Source organism: Pygocentrus nattereri, chromosome 12, assembly GCF_015220715.1.
Source record: "Pygocentrus nattereri isolate fPygNat1 chromosome 12, fPygNat1.pri, whole genome shotgun sequence".
NCBI lineage: Eukaryota > Metazoa > Chordata > Actinopteri > Characiformes > Serrasalmidae > Pygocentrus > Pygocentrus nattereri.
Genome location: NC_051222.1, coordinates 13,551,865 through 13,566,864, shown reverse-complemented (window position 1 = coordinate 13,566,864; position 15,000 = coordinate 13,551,865). Strand labels below are relative to the sequence as shown.

At 49.2% G+C, this 15,000-nt stretch overlaps 3 non-coding genes and 3 pseudogenes across 3 annotated transcripts; 5 read left to right on the top strand and 1 right to left on the bottom strand.

Moving 5' to 3' along the window:
* Window positions 1-6,215: 6,215 nt before the first annotated feature.
* LOC119264908 lies at window positions 6,216-6,392 on the bottom strand (annotated as a pseudogene).
* Window positions 6,393-6,754: 362 nt separating this feature from the next.
* On the top strand, window positions 6,755-6,945 carry LOC119264869. Its single transcript, XR_005131265.1, has one exon. It is a non-coding gene; the product is annotated as a U2 spliceosomal RNA (small nuclear RNA).
* A 509-nt stretch (window positions 6,946-7,454) lies between these two features.
* LOC119264839 lies at window positions 7,455-7,569 on the top strand. Its single transcript, XR_005131242.1, has one exon. It is a non-coding gene; the product is annotated as a U5 spliceosomal RNA (small nuclear RNA).
* A 294-nt stretch (window positions 7,570-7,863) lies between these two features.
* Window positions 7,864-8,078, top strand: LOC119264897 (annotated as a pseudogene).
* Window positions 8,079-8,653: 575 nt separating this feature from the next.
* On the top strand, window positions 8,654-8,869 carry LOC119264881 (annotated as a pseudogene).
* A 495-nt stretch (window positions 8,870-9,364) lies between these two features.
* Window positions 9,365-9,479, top strand: LOC119264838. Its single transcript, XR_005131241.1, has one exon. It is a non-coding gene; the product is annotated as a U5 spliceosomal RNA (small nuclear RNA).
* The last annotated feature ends 5,521 nt before the right edge of the window (window positions 9,480-15,000 follow it).

The following is a 15,000-nucleotide window of genomic DNA, read 5'->3' as shown; positions in this document are numbered from 1 at the left end:
GCCACCACCGCCACTGATCTATGGGGGCAGGGAGGTCCCCCCCAACGAAGACGCTTACCTGGATGGGTTGGAAAGCGTGGGGGGTGACCATAGAGGACGGGAAAGGGGCTCCCCCCTTTTAATTGAGTTTTAATTGATTTTTAATTGATTTTTAATTGTTTGCTTTTAACATATTAGTGGTTTTAACTCCCCTTTTCTTTTTATCATGACAGATCTTACCATTTTAACCACCAATGTCAGAGGGCTGCAGAAGGCGACGAAGAGAACAGCTGTGTTTCGAGATCTGGCGTCCACTTCAGCCTCCATCTGCTGCCTGCAGGAGGTTCACCTGCGGGACCAGCGGGACGAGGCCCTCTTCTCTCAGGAGTGGAGGAGAGGTAAGGCGTACTGGAGCGTAGGCGGCGTCCACTCTACAGGAGTTGGGATCCTTTTTGGAGACCGCTCCTTCGAGAAGGTAAGCCCATTTACGATTGTTCAGGGCAGGGCTTTGGGGGTGGACGCCACTTGGAGAGGCCAGAACCTGAGGGTCTTGTGCGTCTACGCTCCAGTAGACCCCTCGTCCCGCATAGCTTTTTTAGAAGCACTGGCCCCCTTTTGTTTTACAAATAGGCACGTTGTCGTGGCAGGTGATTTTAATATTAACCTGGAAGGGCGCGATGACGTCAGCGTGAAACACTTTAAAAAGCTGGTCGCCGGCTTCAGCCTTGTTGACGGTTTTAAGTTTTGCAACCCCGGAAATCCGGGCCATACCTGGCATAATAGTAGAGGGGCATCTAGCCGCATAGATTACATCTTGGTGGCGCCCCCCATTACAGTTAGGACGGCTTCCTTGTCTCCACGGTGGTACTCTGACCATATGATGGTAGAGGCCACAGTTTCCATAGACGCACCCTCCTTCGGGAGGGGGTACTGGAAGCTGAACGTGGGGATTTTGGAAGAGATTGAATATCAGAGTCTCTTCAGAGATCACTTTGCGGCCTGGGTAGACTGCAAGAGTGACTTTGCTTCTCCGGCTGCGTGGTGGGAGCACGTAAAAGAGAGGATTCGTGCTCTTACGATTCACTACTGCAGCCAACGCAAAGCTGCAAAGCTTAAGCGCGTGCGAGATTTGGAGAAGCAACTGAAGACGTCCTATGCTGATTATAATAATGGGGGGGTTTTCGACCTCGACCGGGCACAGGCCCTTAGAGCGGAGCTCAGGGCACTGCATGAACGGTCGGCGGCAGATAGCCTCTTTAATGCCAGGTTACAGATGGCGGAAGAAAATGAGACTTGTTCTGCCTTCTTTTTTCAAAGGGTTCGGCAGGCCCGAGAGGAGAGATGTTTCACATCTCTCATAGACTCGGAAGGTAGGACCTGTTCGGACCCGGCTCGGATGATGGAGATTGCATATAGTTTTTATTCCAATCTTTTTAGCAACAGGGGCACAGATCGAGAAGTAGGGGAGCATTTTTTGTCTTTCCTGGAGATTAGCCTTCCGAGCGCTGCTCGGGACAGCCTAGAAACCCCCTTTAGTCTGGGAGAATTGACCGAGGTACTTGGCAAGATGAACCGGCGTAAGGTCCCGGGCCTGGATGGACTACCAGTGGAATTTTATTCCACATTCTGGGATGTCCTCGGCCCGGAGATAGTGGAGGTAGCCGAGGATGTGCACCGGCAGGGCAGGTTAACAGAGAGCATGCGGTCGGGGGCTCTCTCTTTGTTATATAAAAAGGGCGATCCTAAGGATCTCGCCAATTGGAGACCCCTGACCATGCTGTGCGTTGATCTTAAGATCTTCGCCAAGGCCCTGACAGAGCGCTTGAAGAAGACCATGTCACTCCTGGTTCACAGCGACCAGACGTGCGGGGTCCCTGGGAGGTCGGCAACCTGGAACCTCCACTTGATCAGGGATGCCATCTCCTGGGCCGGGGACAGGAATGTCCCTCTGGCGCTGGTGAGTTTAGACCAGGAGAAGGCGTTTGACCGAGTAGACCACAGCTTCTTAGAGAGGGTGCTGACGACATTGGGGTTTGGGCCCAATTTCTTAAGATGGCTTAAGACATTTTATACTGAGGTTGGGAGCCGTGTCTCCATCAACGGCCACCTCAGCGATTTGGTGCCGCAAGAGAGTGGAGTGCGGCAGGGGTGTCCTCTCTCTCCCCTACTCTACGCGCTCTATATAGAGCCTCTAGCGGCAGCCATCAGAGCCCACCCAGGAATAGATGGTCTCCCCATCCCTGGAGGCGGTGGTAAAGTAGTCAAACTGGCCCAGTACGCGGACGATACTACATTGTTTGTCCGCTCGGACCAGTCACTCAGGCTCGCCTTGGACATGGTCCAAGCGTTCGGTAAAGCTTCCGGTGCGGCATTGAATCTCGGCAAGTCGGTTGTCAAGTACTTTGGCCGATGGACGGATCGGAAGGATGCCGCTGGGGGGCTTGCCCTCAGCGACGGTCCCCTGAAGATCTTGGGGGTTTCCTTCATGCAGGAAGGGGCTGCCCGAGCAAACTGGGAACAAAGGTTGGACATAGCCAGGCGGAAGATGGGGCTGTGGAAATCCAGGTCCCTGTCCTTCCTAGGCAAGGTACTAGTATTGAAGGCAGATATCCTTCCCTCGCTGCTTTACCTGGCCCATGTTTACCCCATGCCCCGTAGTATGAGGAGGGGCCTAACTAGAGATGTTTTTAATCTCATGTGGGGGGGCAGGTATGAGTATGTAAAGAGGGAAGTGATGTACCTGGGAAAGGACAGAGGGGGGAGGGATGTACCAGACATCCCTCTCAAGTTGGACTGCCTGTTTTTCGCACAGCACTGCGCACGCCTGGCCGCTCCCCTTGAGCACCCCCATCAGTACTTTGTACGGTTGTGGCTGTCTTGGCCATTGCGATTAATCGTAAGTACGTGGTCCAACTCTGGCCCCAAGGCCGAGACCTTGCCGGATTATTATCAGCACTTGGTAAGATGGAGCAAGCTGCTACCGGCAGGTCTGCGGCCCGAGGCCTTCGTCAGGCACCGAATTTTATATAAAGAGGTGCTAAATGGACGGGGCTATCGCGCTGTTGTGGGCCTAGAGGAAGACACGTGGTCAAGGGTTCAGCCTAAAGGGTTGGACAACCGGCTGCAGGACCTGAACTGGCAATGCGTCCATGGCAAGTTGCCAGTCAGGGAGGTCCTGTACAGGCGCGGGCTCACCAGGCACCCTCGCTGCCCCAGACCCGCATGTGCTAAAGACGAGAGTCTACGGCACGTGTTTTGGGAATGCGGGTATGCGAGGGCGACTTGGAGTAAGGTGAACGGCCTGTGCAGGGCCTTAGACCCGCAGTTTGTATTGACCTATGAAAAGGTCATGAGGGGGTGGTCCCACGACACCAGGTTTCCCTTCTTGTCCCGGATGTGGTTGCTGGTCAGCGTGACGAAGCGCGAGCTTTGGAACGCTCGGACCAGCCTCATCCAAAAGGGGACAATCCTGGATATAGTGGGAATCTACAAAAAGATCTGTGCAGACCTGCGTTTCCGGATGGAGCATGACGTCATCCGGTGGGGGTATCATGCAGCGAAGGAAAGGTGGAGGGACCTTTTTGAGCTGTAAGACCCCCTAGACAGAGTTTTTTGACGCGGCTCCATCCAGGGGTTCCGTGAACCCCTTTTTTGAATTTTAATATTTTATGGTAATTTCTGTCATTTTTATATAAGGGGTTTTAAACCTTTTTTAGCCCAAGCACAGCTTAGAATTTAGGACAGGTTTTAACTTAGTTCCTTTAATTTTTTTTTTTTTTTTTTTTTTTTTTTTTTTTTTTTTCCAACTATCAGCATTATTATTATCATTATCTTCCTTTTTCTTTTATTGATTTATTGATTTATTTATTTATTTTTTAAAGCGGAAAAAAAAAAAGCAAGCAATTTTTCCTTTATTTAATTTTTTTTTTTTTTTTCTTTTTTTTTTTTTTTTTTTTTTTTTTTTTTTTTTTTTTTTTAAAGGGAAAAAAAAAAAAAAAAAAAAAAAAAAAACAAGCAATTTTTCCTTTATTTATTTGTTTTGAATTTAGTCCTTTGTTTTTTCCATTTGACTGGTCTTAGAGGAGTGATTTTTAGACTATTTTATTTTATTTTATTTAAAATTTGCGTGGTTTTAAATGGTTTTAAATGTTTTTTCTTTTTAAAAATGTTTGTTTTTAAAATTAAAATAAAATTGTTTTAAACCTGGAGATGATGAAAAGGTATGCGTCACAGCAAAATTGTAAATCCATTTTCTGATCCAGACCAAAAAAAAAAAAAAAAAAAAAAAAAAAAAAAAAAAAAAAAAAAAAAAAAAATCTGTTCTTATCAGTTTAAAGTGTTTCACGCTGACGTCATCGCGCCCTTCCAGGTTAATATTAAAATCACCTGCCACGACAACGTGCCTATTTGTAAAACAAAAGGGGGCCAGTGCTTCTAAAAAAGCTATGCGGGACGAGGGGTCTACTGGAGCGTAGACGCACAAGACCCTCAGGTTCTGGCCTCTCCAAGTGGCGTCCACCCCCAAAGCCCTGCCCTGAACGATAGTAAATGGGCTTACCTTCTCAAAGGAGCGGTCTCCAAAAAGGATCCCGACTCCTGTGGAGTGGACGCCGCCTACGCTCCAGTACGCCTTACCTCTCCTCCACTCCTGAGAGAAGAGGGCCTCGTCCCGCTGGTCCCGCAGGTGAACCTCCTGCAGGCAGCAGATTGAGGCTGAAGTGGACGCCAGATCTCGAAACACAGCTGTCCTTTTCGTCGCCTTCTGCAGCCCTCTGACATTTGTAGTTAAAATGGTGAGATCTGTCATGAAATAAGAAAAAAGGGGGGGTTAAAACCATTAAAAATACCTACACTAAAACAAATTAAAAATGACATTAAAACTCAATTAAAAGGGGGGAGCCCCTTTCCCTTCCTTCCCGGTCACCCCCAACAGTGTCCGTGCAGTCCAGATACGCTGCCTCGTTGGGGGGGGCCTCCTTTCCCCCGTACACTAGTGGCGGTGGTGGCGTCCCGTCCCCCACCAGCACACTAGTCTCCTCTGTCTTAGGGGGCTCCGAAGGGAATATGGGGGCTCCCTCGGGCGCCGGCCCAGGGGAGCCCGCCCTCTGTCGCTTTTCCGCCTCGTCCTCCTGTAGCCTTCTCCTCTTCCTAGCTTTCTTGGTTGGACGAGAGACGGGGGGTGCCTCCTTGGCCGTCATCGGGTGCGGGCCCGGGGCTGGGCTTCCGGCCCCCACTGGGGAGGAGGTGGCGGCGACCAAGGCTCCCACATCCAAGTTGTCCTCCGCCCTGTCCCCGGCTGATCCTTCCTCCCCGACCGTCCGAGAGTCGGCAGGCCCTCCTCCTGCCCCTGCCAACACCGTGGCATAAGTTACCTTATGCCTCGGGCAGGAGTGGGCCCAATGTCCCTCCCCGCCACAGTTCTTACACCGGCGGGGATCTCGGCAGTCTTTGGCCAGGTGGCCCTGCCCCAGGCAGTTCTTGCATTTCAGGTCCCTGCACCCGCTGACCTCATGGCCGTGCTGCAGGCACCCCCTGCAGAAGGCGGGCTGACCCCTGTAAAACAGGTAACCTCTGTTCCCGTTCAGGGAGAAATAGGCCGGGGGGTGCGTCAAGCCCCCCTTCCCATCCTCCCTGAAATCCACCATGTATTGGCGGCGCCCGTTCCATACCCCCAGCTCATCTCTGACCATCCTCTCTCCCGGCTGGACCTCCCCGTACCGCCGAAGAAAAGTTCTGATGGCATCGGCGGTAACGAAGGGGTTGAAGAGGTGGATGGTGACCATCCGCCTGCCGGTGTGCCCCAAGGGGTGCAAGTCGAATCCCTTGCCCAGCGGATGGTCCTTCAAATCCACCCCTCTCCCGAGGACCTGCCCATAGGCCTCCTCCGATGCCATGGTGACATCGAAGAACCTCTGGGCGTTGTTGCGCTGGGCACACACCAAATCTTGAAGACTCAGGCCCAGCGCCCCAAAGACAACCTCCCGGATGAAGGGGATCCGCTCCGGGAATGTATCCCCTTCCTGGATGGTCTTCCACTGGAACCGTACCGTCCGAGGTACGGCTCCGTGGGGTCCGGGAGGGCCCCGAGGTTCCTGCCCCATGGCAAGGCTTCCGGAGGCGATGGATGACATCTCTGAAGGCAGGTCCACAGGTCCGTCCACCGGGAATCCGTCTCCTTGGTCCAAGAGGCTGGGGAGTCTAAAACTAAATAATATAAAATAAAAGAAAAACCAGTAAAAAAGAAAATAAAACCCTAAAAAGGAGCCCAGAGGATCACCTGCGGCAGCGGCGGTCAAGCCACCTGCTGCTGCACCTGCGTTCACCTCAGGAACTCCTTCCTAAAAGCTAGCCAAGCACAGCGCTGATAAGAACAGATACTACACTTGATCTTAGCCAAAAGGCCGAGAAGAAGATTTCCGTGGAGGGGAACGTCGACGAGTTCTTCTTATTTTTGAAGGCTCTGCCACGGCAGAGCTAAATCTGCTTGACGTGTTTAAAATCAGGGGGAGATGTTCTCTCAAGGGTACCTTCACGCTTAACGGCGCAGAAGCGGCGCACGGGTTTGGCGTCGGCCGTGCGGCTAAAGACGGGCGGAGGCGCGGCTGGCCCGGTTGTCCGGACCTGGCGGGACGAGCGCCGGCGGTCTGTGGCGTGGCGTGGCGTGGCGTGGCGTGGCGTGGCGTGGGGGTGGGCCTGGGACACTACCCTTTGAGGTTACCGTGCGGTAGTTTGGAGCGTGCCAGGGGGCGGTCTCTGGTTTTCTGGCGCTCTGGTTATCGCTTCTCGGCCTTTTGGCTAAGATCAAGTGTAGTATCTGTTCTTATCAGTTTAATATCTGATACGTCCTCTATATGAGGACTACATATTAAATTGATTTTTAGAACAGGGAGACGGAAGAGGAGCTTGCTCCGTCCGCTCCACGCATCGACCCGGTATTGCAGTACCTCCGGGAACGGTGCACCTCCTCAAACCGTTTGAAAGAAAGAGGCAAAGCCAGGCCTGGTGCTTTTCTGGTGCGTGTGGTTCTCGTCATGAGACGACTCGTGTGGTTCGGGACTCCCCCCGTCGATCCGTTCGGTCGTTCGACTAGGAGTAGTCCTTTTTCGCCCTTTCACCGTTTTCCCTCCGTTTTTCTTTTTTTTTTTTTTTTTTTTTTTTTTTTTTTTTTTTTTAGATTTATATATATATATATATATATATATATATATACACACACACACACACACACACACACACACACACACACATATATATTGACTGTCGAGTTTGTACATGTAATGTTCTCTTCTCATTTCAAGCTGCCCCCGCCCTGATTTGAAGCCAGCCCAAAGGGAGGTCTTCATGACATTGGGAAGTCCATGCCAGTCGGCAGGAGAGAAGAAACGGGGACGCTCGGGAAGCTCTCGGTGCCCTCTACCCTCAGCCAGCATCTTAGGCCGCCGGCAGGTGTGTGGAGACTCGGGCGCTTCCAGGTATAGCTCGGGTTTCTCTTCATTCACGCACAAATCTTTCGCCTTTTACTAAAGATTTCCGTGGAGGGGAACGTCGACGAGTTCTTCTTATTTTTGAAGGCTCTGCCACGGCAGAGCTAAATCTGCTTGACGTGTTTAAAATCAGGGGGAGATGTTCTCTCAAGGGTACCTTCACGCTTAACGGCGCAGAAGCGGCGCACGGGTTTGGCGTCGGCCGTGCGGCTAAAGACGGGCGGAGGCGCGGCTGGCCCGGTTGTCCGGACCTGGCGGGACGAGCGCCGGCGGTCTGTGGCGTGGCGTGGCGTGGCGTGGCGTGGCGTGGGGGTGGGCCTGGGACACTACCCTTTGAGGTTACCGTGCGGTAGTTTGGAGCGTGCCAGGGGGCGGTCTCTGGTTTTCTGGCGCTCTGGTTATCGCTTCTCGGCCTTTTGGCTAAGATCAAGTGTAGTATCTGTTCTTATCAGTTCATGGAGCATGACGTCATCCGGTGGGGGTATCATGCAGCGAAGGAAAGGTGGAGGGACCTTTTTGAGCTGTAAGACCCCCTAGACAGAGTTTTTTGACGCGGCTCCATCCAGGGGTTCCGTGAACCCCTTTTTTGAATTTTAATATTTTATGGTAATTTCTGTCATTTTTATATAAGGGGTTTTAAACCTTTTTTAGCCCAAGCACAGCTTAGAATTTAGGACAGGTTTTAACTTAGTTCTTTTAATTTTTTTTTTTTTTTTTTTTTTTTTTTTTTTTTTTTTTTTTTTTTTTTTTTTTTTTTTTTTTCCAACTATCAGCATTATTATTATCATTATCTTCCTTTTTCTTTTATTGATTTATTGATTTATTTATTTATTTTTTAAAGCGGAAAAAAAAAAAAAAACAAGCAATTTTTCCTTTATTTAATCCTTTTTTTTTTTTTTTTTTTTTTTTTTTTTTTTTTTTTTTTTTTTTTTTTTTTTAAAGGGAAAAAAAAAAAAACAAGCAATTTTTCCTTTATTTATTTGTTTTGAATTTAGTCCTTTGTTTTTTCCATTTGACTGGTCTTAGAGGAGTGATTTTTAGACTATTTTATTTTATTTTATTCAAAATTTGCGTGGTTTTAAATGGTCTTAAATGTTTTTTCTTTTTAAAAATGTTTGGTTTTAAAATTAAAATAAAATTGTTTTAAACCTGGAGATGATGAAAAGGTATGCGTCACAGCAAAATTGTAAATCCTTTTTCTGATCCAGACAAAAAAAAAAAAAAAAAAAAAAAAAAAAAAAAAAAAAAAAAAATCTGTTCTTATCAGTTTAATATCTGATACGTCCTCTATATGAGGACTACATATTAAATTGATTTTTAGAACAGGGAGACGGAAGAGGAGCTTGCTCCGTCCGCTCCACGCATCGACCCGGTATTGCAGTACCTCCGGGAACGGTGCACCTCCTCAAACCGTTTGAAAGAAAGAGGCAAAGCCAGGCCTGGTGCTTTTCTGGTGCGTGTGGTTCTCGTCATGAGACGACTCGTGTGGTTCGGGACTCCCCCCGTCGATCCGTTCGGTCGTTCGACTAGGAGTAGTCCTTTTTCGCCCTTTCACCGTTTTCCCTCCGTTTTTCTTTTTTTTTTTTTTTTTTTTTTTTTTAGATTTATATATATATATATATATATATATATACACACACACACACACACACACACACACACACACACACACATATATATTGACTGTCGAGTTTGTACATGTAATGTTCTCTTCTCATTTCAAGCTGCCCCCGCCCTGATTTGAAGCCAGCCCAAAGGGAGGTCTTCATGACATTGGGAAGTCCATGCCAGTCGGCAGGAGAGAAGAAACGGGGACGCTCGGGAAGCTCTCGGTGCCCTCTACCCTCAGCCAGCATCTTAGGCCGCCGGCAGGTGTGTGGAGACTCGGGCGCTTCCAGGTATAGCTCGGGTTTCTCTTCATTCACGCACAAATCTTTCGCCTTTTACTAAAGATTTCCGTGGAGGGGAACGTCGACGAGTTCTTCTTATTTTTGAAGGCTCTGCCACGGCAGAGCTAAATCTGCTTGACGTGTTTAAAATCAGGGGGAGATGTTCTCTCAAGGGTACCTTCACGCTTAACGGCGCAGAAGCGGCGCACGGGTTTGGCGTCGGCCGTGCGGCTAAAGACGGGCGGAGGCGCGGCTGGCCCGGTTGTCCGGACCTGGCGGGACGAGCGCCGGCGGTCTGTGGCGTGGCGTGGCGTGGGGGTGGGCCTGGGACACTACCCTTTGAGGTTACCGTGCGGTAGTTTGGAGCGTGCCAGGGGGCGGTCTCTGGTTTTCTGGCGCTCTGGTTATCGCTTCTCGGCCTTTTGGCTAAGATCAAGAGGACGAGACAGGGATCGACTCTCTGTGGGGAGACAGTAGCCTGTTCAGTGGCTTCTGTCGTCACCTATCAGAGAGAGATTGCAACTGCGGTTTTTTTTCGGTAATTTAAAAGAAGAGGATACTTGGCTGACCAGACATCGCTTCTAAAAGGTAAGTAACCTTTAACTTTTTTTTTCTTCTATTCAGTTTTAGTTTAGTGTGCTGTTGGTGTCTCCGCCATGTCGGCTGGTCGTGCCGGCGTGGGGAGGCACCACAGCGTTAGATTTCTTTTCAAGGAGGTTGATGGGAAGCTCCTGGAGATGTCCAGATTGGACTTCTCCAGGAAGCTTATCCAACATACCTTGCACTTCAAGCCGGAAGAAATCAATTGCATTTTGAGTCTGCCTGGGAGGAAGGGTTTTGATGTTAGTTTCTGTACTGCGGTTCTGTTAAGAAGTTTCTGGCAAAAGTTGGAAGATGTGAAGAGCCAGTTCTCTATGTTTACTGTTGAAAAGCTTTCTGACAATTCGCACCGGGTGGTGATTGTCAGAATGTTCAATGAGACAGTAACTGGAGAGGATATTTGCACCTGGCTTAAAAGATTCTGCACGGTTAAGGGACAACCTGTCAAGGTGGTGGATGAGGATGGCATTTGGAACTGTTCGTGGCGAGTTCCCATCCAACAATGGGAAGACCCGAGCAGTTACCTGGGCCTGAGACACCTACCTTCCATGATAGTGTTAGGACAAAACCGAGGGCACATTTTCTATCAGGGAATGCCGAAGCTTTGTCGCAAATGCGGCAAGCTTGGACACCTGGCGGAGGTATGCCAAGAAATTTTTTGCGGGAAGTGTAGAGAAGTTGGGCACACTTTTGAAGAGTGTCCCAATGGCAGACGGTGCAATCTCTGTGGGGCATCCAACCACCTGTACAGGGATTGCCCCAATTCATTTGCCAATAAGCTAAAAATGCCCAAACTGACACCACAGTGTCAAGAAAAAGGACAGGAAGAAGAAAAAAGGGCGGCCCCTGAAGTTTTGGAGGGAAATTCAAATTTCCCGCCAGCTTCAGGGATTGGCCAGGTGGTGGAGGAGGAGGCAGTGGAAAGGGAGGAACAGGAAATGGATAGAGTGGAGGCCACACCCCCACAGGAAAAGGTTCAAGAGGAAGGGGAGGCCTCCACTCTCTCCTCCCTGGAAACGGTCCCAGAGCTAGAGATGGCGTCGAAGGAGAGTGAGGAAAGTGACTCACTCCCAAATGCTCAACTACCAAAAAGACCCGCAGAGTCCCCTCTGCCCTTGAAGGCAGAGAAGAAACAGCGGGCGAAACGGGGTTCAAGAAGTTCCTCATCGGAAGACTTGAACCGCCTGTGGCCTGCGGGTTCTCCTAGCGAGGTATCCTTTCTAACGATTGAGCTGAAAGCATCTACGCCAAGAGCCCCACAAGAGAATGTCTCTGTGGGGCCTAAGGCTATGGACACCGGTACCCCCCTTGTCTTCAAACCAATGGAGATAAAGGAGGAGCAAGTGTCACAAGAGCTAACATAGTCTGGTTTTATGTAATCTTTGTAGTTTTAATGTAAGGCTTCTCAGTTATATAAGCGCCTGGTTTTTAGCCATACTGCTCATGTCTCTCACAATCTCGACGATTAATGTTAGAAGTGTGAGAGCACCAACTAGAGCACACAGTATCCTGTCCTTTTTAAGCAGTATTAGGTCAGATCTAATTTTACTTCAGGAGTGTGCTTTGCCGTTCCTCAAGGCGTACAGAGAGTGGGAACAGCGATGGGCTGTGGGTCCCTCGCTGTGGAGCGGATCACACTACAACAGAGCGGACGGAGTGGCCCTTTTAATAAATAATCCAAACCTTGTGGTGAAGGGTAGCACAGTGGTGAGGGAAGGGCGAGCTCTTGTAGTAAATTTGACCTTTTTAGGACGGGATTTTAACCTTATAAATGTGTATGGTTTTAACGACAAACAAGACAGGTGCGAGCTTTTAGAGGACTTGCAACCCCACCTTTTAGGGAGGGCCCCTCTAGTAGTAGGGGGAGATTTTAATTGTGTTTTATGTAACCAGGACAGGAAGAATGTAGGGGAAGATTTTAAATTAGACAAATCATCGGGGGTTTTAAAGGGTATAATACAGGATTTTAACTTAGTAGACTGTTTTAAGAAAGTGCATCCAGGGGAGGAGGGCTACACCTGGTCCAGTGGTGATGGTGCCCGGGCCTCCCGCATCGACTATGTGTTTACTAGGGATATCCCACCCACCGATGCTACATTGACCCCCGTCTTTTTTTCAGACCACGCAATGCTGTCCTGCACCCTATCTTTTCCCACCGGTGTGACGGTAGGGAGAGGGCTGTGGAAGCTGAACTGCTCCCTGTTGCAAGATGAGGAGATAGTTGGGTGCTACAGGGAGCAGTACAGTCTCTGGCAGACCCTCCAGGACTGTTATAGTACACGTGCACGGTGGTGGGAAATGGTGAAACAACGGACGAAGGTTTTTTTTTAAACGAAAAGGGAGAGAGAAAAAAGAGAGGGAAAAAAGACAGATGGTGGGGCTGCAAAAAAGACTACAAAGATATTTTAAACTTTTTAACCAAGGTTTTGATTTTAAAGAAGAGATAGAGGGAGTCAAAAAAGAAATGTTGGTTTTAACACAAATAAAAAGCAAAGGAATTATGTTAAGAGCAAAAGAAAAGGAATTGGAGGAGGGAGAGAAATGTACAAGGTACTTTTTTAAAAAAATAATTTCAGGTGGGAGGGTAATCACGGAATTAAAAAAGGAGGGAAGGGAGGAAAATACCATGGGAGGAATTTTAAATATGGTAGAGGAATTTTATGGGGAATTATTTTTAGGCAACCAAGAAGTACCATTTATGCAGGAAGTTGTTGATTTTATAGATAGGAAGATAGACAGTCAGCAGGTTTTAACAAATGAGTTTACGCTTTTAGAACTACAAAAATGTCTAAAGGGGTTTAAAAAAGGGAAAGCTCCGGGAGAGGATGGGCTCCCCGGGGAGTTTTATGTGACCTTTTTCGACATCTTGGGACAGGACTTGTTGACTGTTTTTAAGGAATTTGAGGACATGGACCGCCTTCCAGACAGTTTTAGGACAGGAATAGTTTCTTTGCTCTACAAAAAGGGGGACCGGAAGGACCTCAAGAACTGGAGACCAATAACTCTTTTAAACTTTGATTGTAAACTTTTTAGTAAGGTTTTATCCAGACGCATGTCAATGGTTTTAGAGGATGTGATCCACCCGGATCAAGTCTGTGCTGTTCCTGGAAGGAAGATCACTGACAGCCTAGTGCTGATCCGAGACGCCATCTGTTTTGCGAGAGACAGAAATATTCGATTATTAGTCTTAAATTTAGATTTTGAGAAAGCTTTTGATCGGGTCTCGCACCAGTTCCTGTTCAAGGTTCTGCAAAAGATGGGGTTCCCAGGGAGGTTTTTAGGATGGGTGGGATTGCTGTATAAAGATATCAACAGCAGAATTCTAGTAAATGGATACCTTTCAAAAGCGATTACTGTTCGCTCTGGTGTTCGTCAGGGGTGTCCCTTATCTCCCCTCCTGTTTGTTGCATGTATTGAGCCACTGGCACAGATCTTGAGAAAGGATAAATGGATCAAAGGACTGGACTTGCCAGGTGGACTGACGGCGACCTGCACTTTGTACATGGACGACGTCACTCTTTTATGTTCGGACGTTTTAACGGCCCAAAGAGCACTTGACTTGACGGACTGGTATGGAAAGGCCTCGGGCGCTAAGCTCAATAAGGGCAAGTCCGAGGCCCAGCTCTTTGGGTCATGGGGTAATGACTCGACACACCTGGACGTGGTTTTTAAAGAAACTGATTTAAAAATTTTAGGTCTTAAATTTGACAAAGAGGGTGGTGGACAGGGTAACTGGACTGACCTGTTAGGGAAAGTTAGGCAGAGATTGGGCTTTTGGGGACTAAGACAGTTGACTTTAGAAGGCAAGATTTTAATAATAAAAGCTGTTATTTTACCCTTGCTTTTATTAACTTGCTCTGTTTTTAGTCCCCCCCGAAATTTCCTTGTAGGTCTGGAGAGGGCGATGTTTTACTTTCTGTGGGGGTCCAAGTGGGAGCGACTACGGCGGGAGGTCATGAAGAAGAGGCCAGAAAATGGAGGGAAGGGGCTCCCGGATCCCCACTTGTTTCTAGGTAGCAAGTTTACCGCCCTGCACGTGCAGTACGCCACGACCCCATCCAGAGACAATAAGACGGCAGCCATGGCAAAGTTCTGGTTGGGGTCTTATCTGCAAAGACTGAGGATTTTAACCCCGGACTTAAGGACACCGGTTGCTTTTACCCAGCCTGGGGAATATGGTTTTATTAAGAAGTTCTTAAAAAAATATGTTTTAGAGGATGAAGACGTTTCTGTTTTAACTAATGCAAAATCGATGGTCTCCCTTGTACAGGACCGGGAAGAAGTGAGTCCTGTTCCTGGCCTCACAATAGGTGCGGCCAAACAAGTTTGGAGGAACGCAGCCCACCCTGCGCTCCAGAACAAGCATAAAGACCTGTCTTGGTTGGCTGCCCATGAGATCCTCCCGGTCAGGGCCGTGATGCACTCTCGGGGAATGGGAACCAGTCCGATCTGCCCGCGGCCCGGGTGTGGTGAACCCGAGACCGTGCGGCATGTTCTCTGGGAGTGCAGTGTGGCGAGGGACCTGTGGAGCATGATCGGCCCCCTGAAGTGCCCGAGCCTGCCAGCAGGGGCGGCCCACACGCTGACGTACCGCTTAGCGGTAAATGGGGTGGGCCAGGGTATTGAAAAGTTACCAGCGGGAGAATTTGCCACACTCTGGCTCACCCTAAACAGCGTAAAAGCCGCTTTGTGGACTGCCCGCAACCTGCTGGTGGGGAAGCGCGTGATGGTGCCACTGCATGCGGTATATCAGCTGGTAACATCTTCGCTGCAGGGGGCACCAAGCGCCGCCATTCGGAGGAGGGGGCCGAGGCTACACGTAGGGGGGTTCAGACCACCACGGCCTCTGGCTCCCGTGGATGCCCCCCCAAAGAGATGGTGACAGTACCGAAGGCGGAGCAGCGGGCAAGGAGCGAGGACCTCCGCTGGGGAAGACCACAGCAGCCTGGTGACTTCTGGGGAGCAGGGTGGAGCGATTTTTTTAGATAGAAACTCAATCTCGGCCCTGAACAACGGGGACCATTGAGACCGTTACTGTTGTGTTGTCA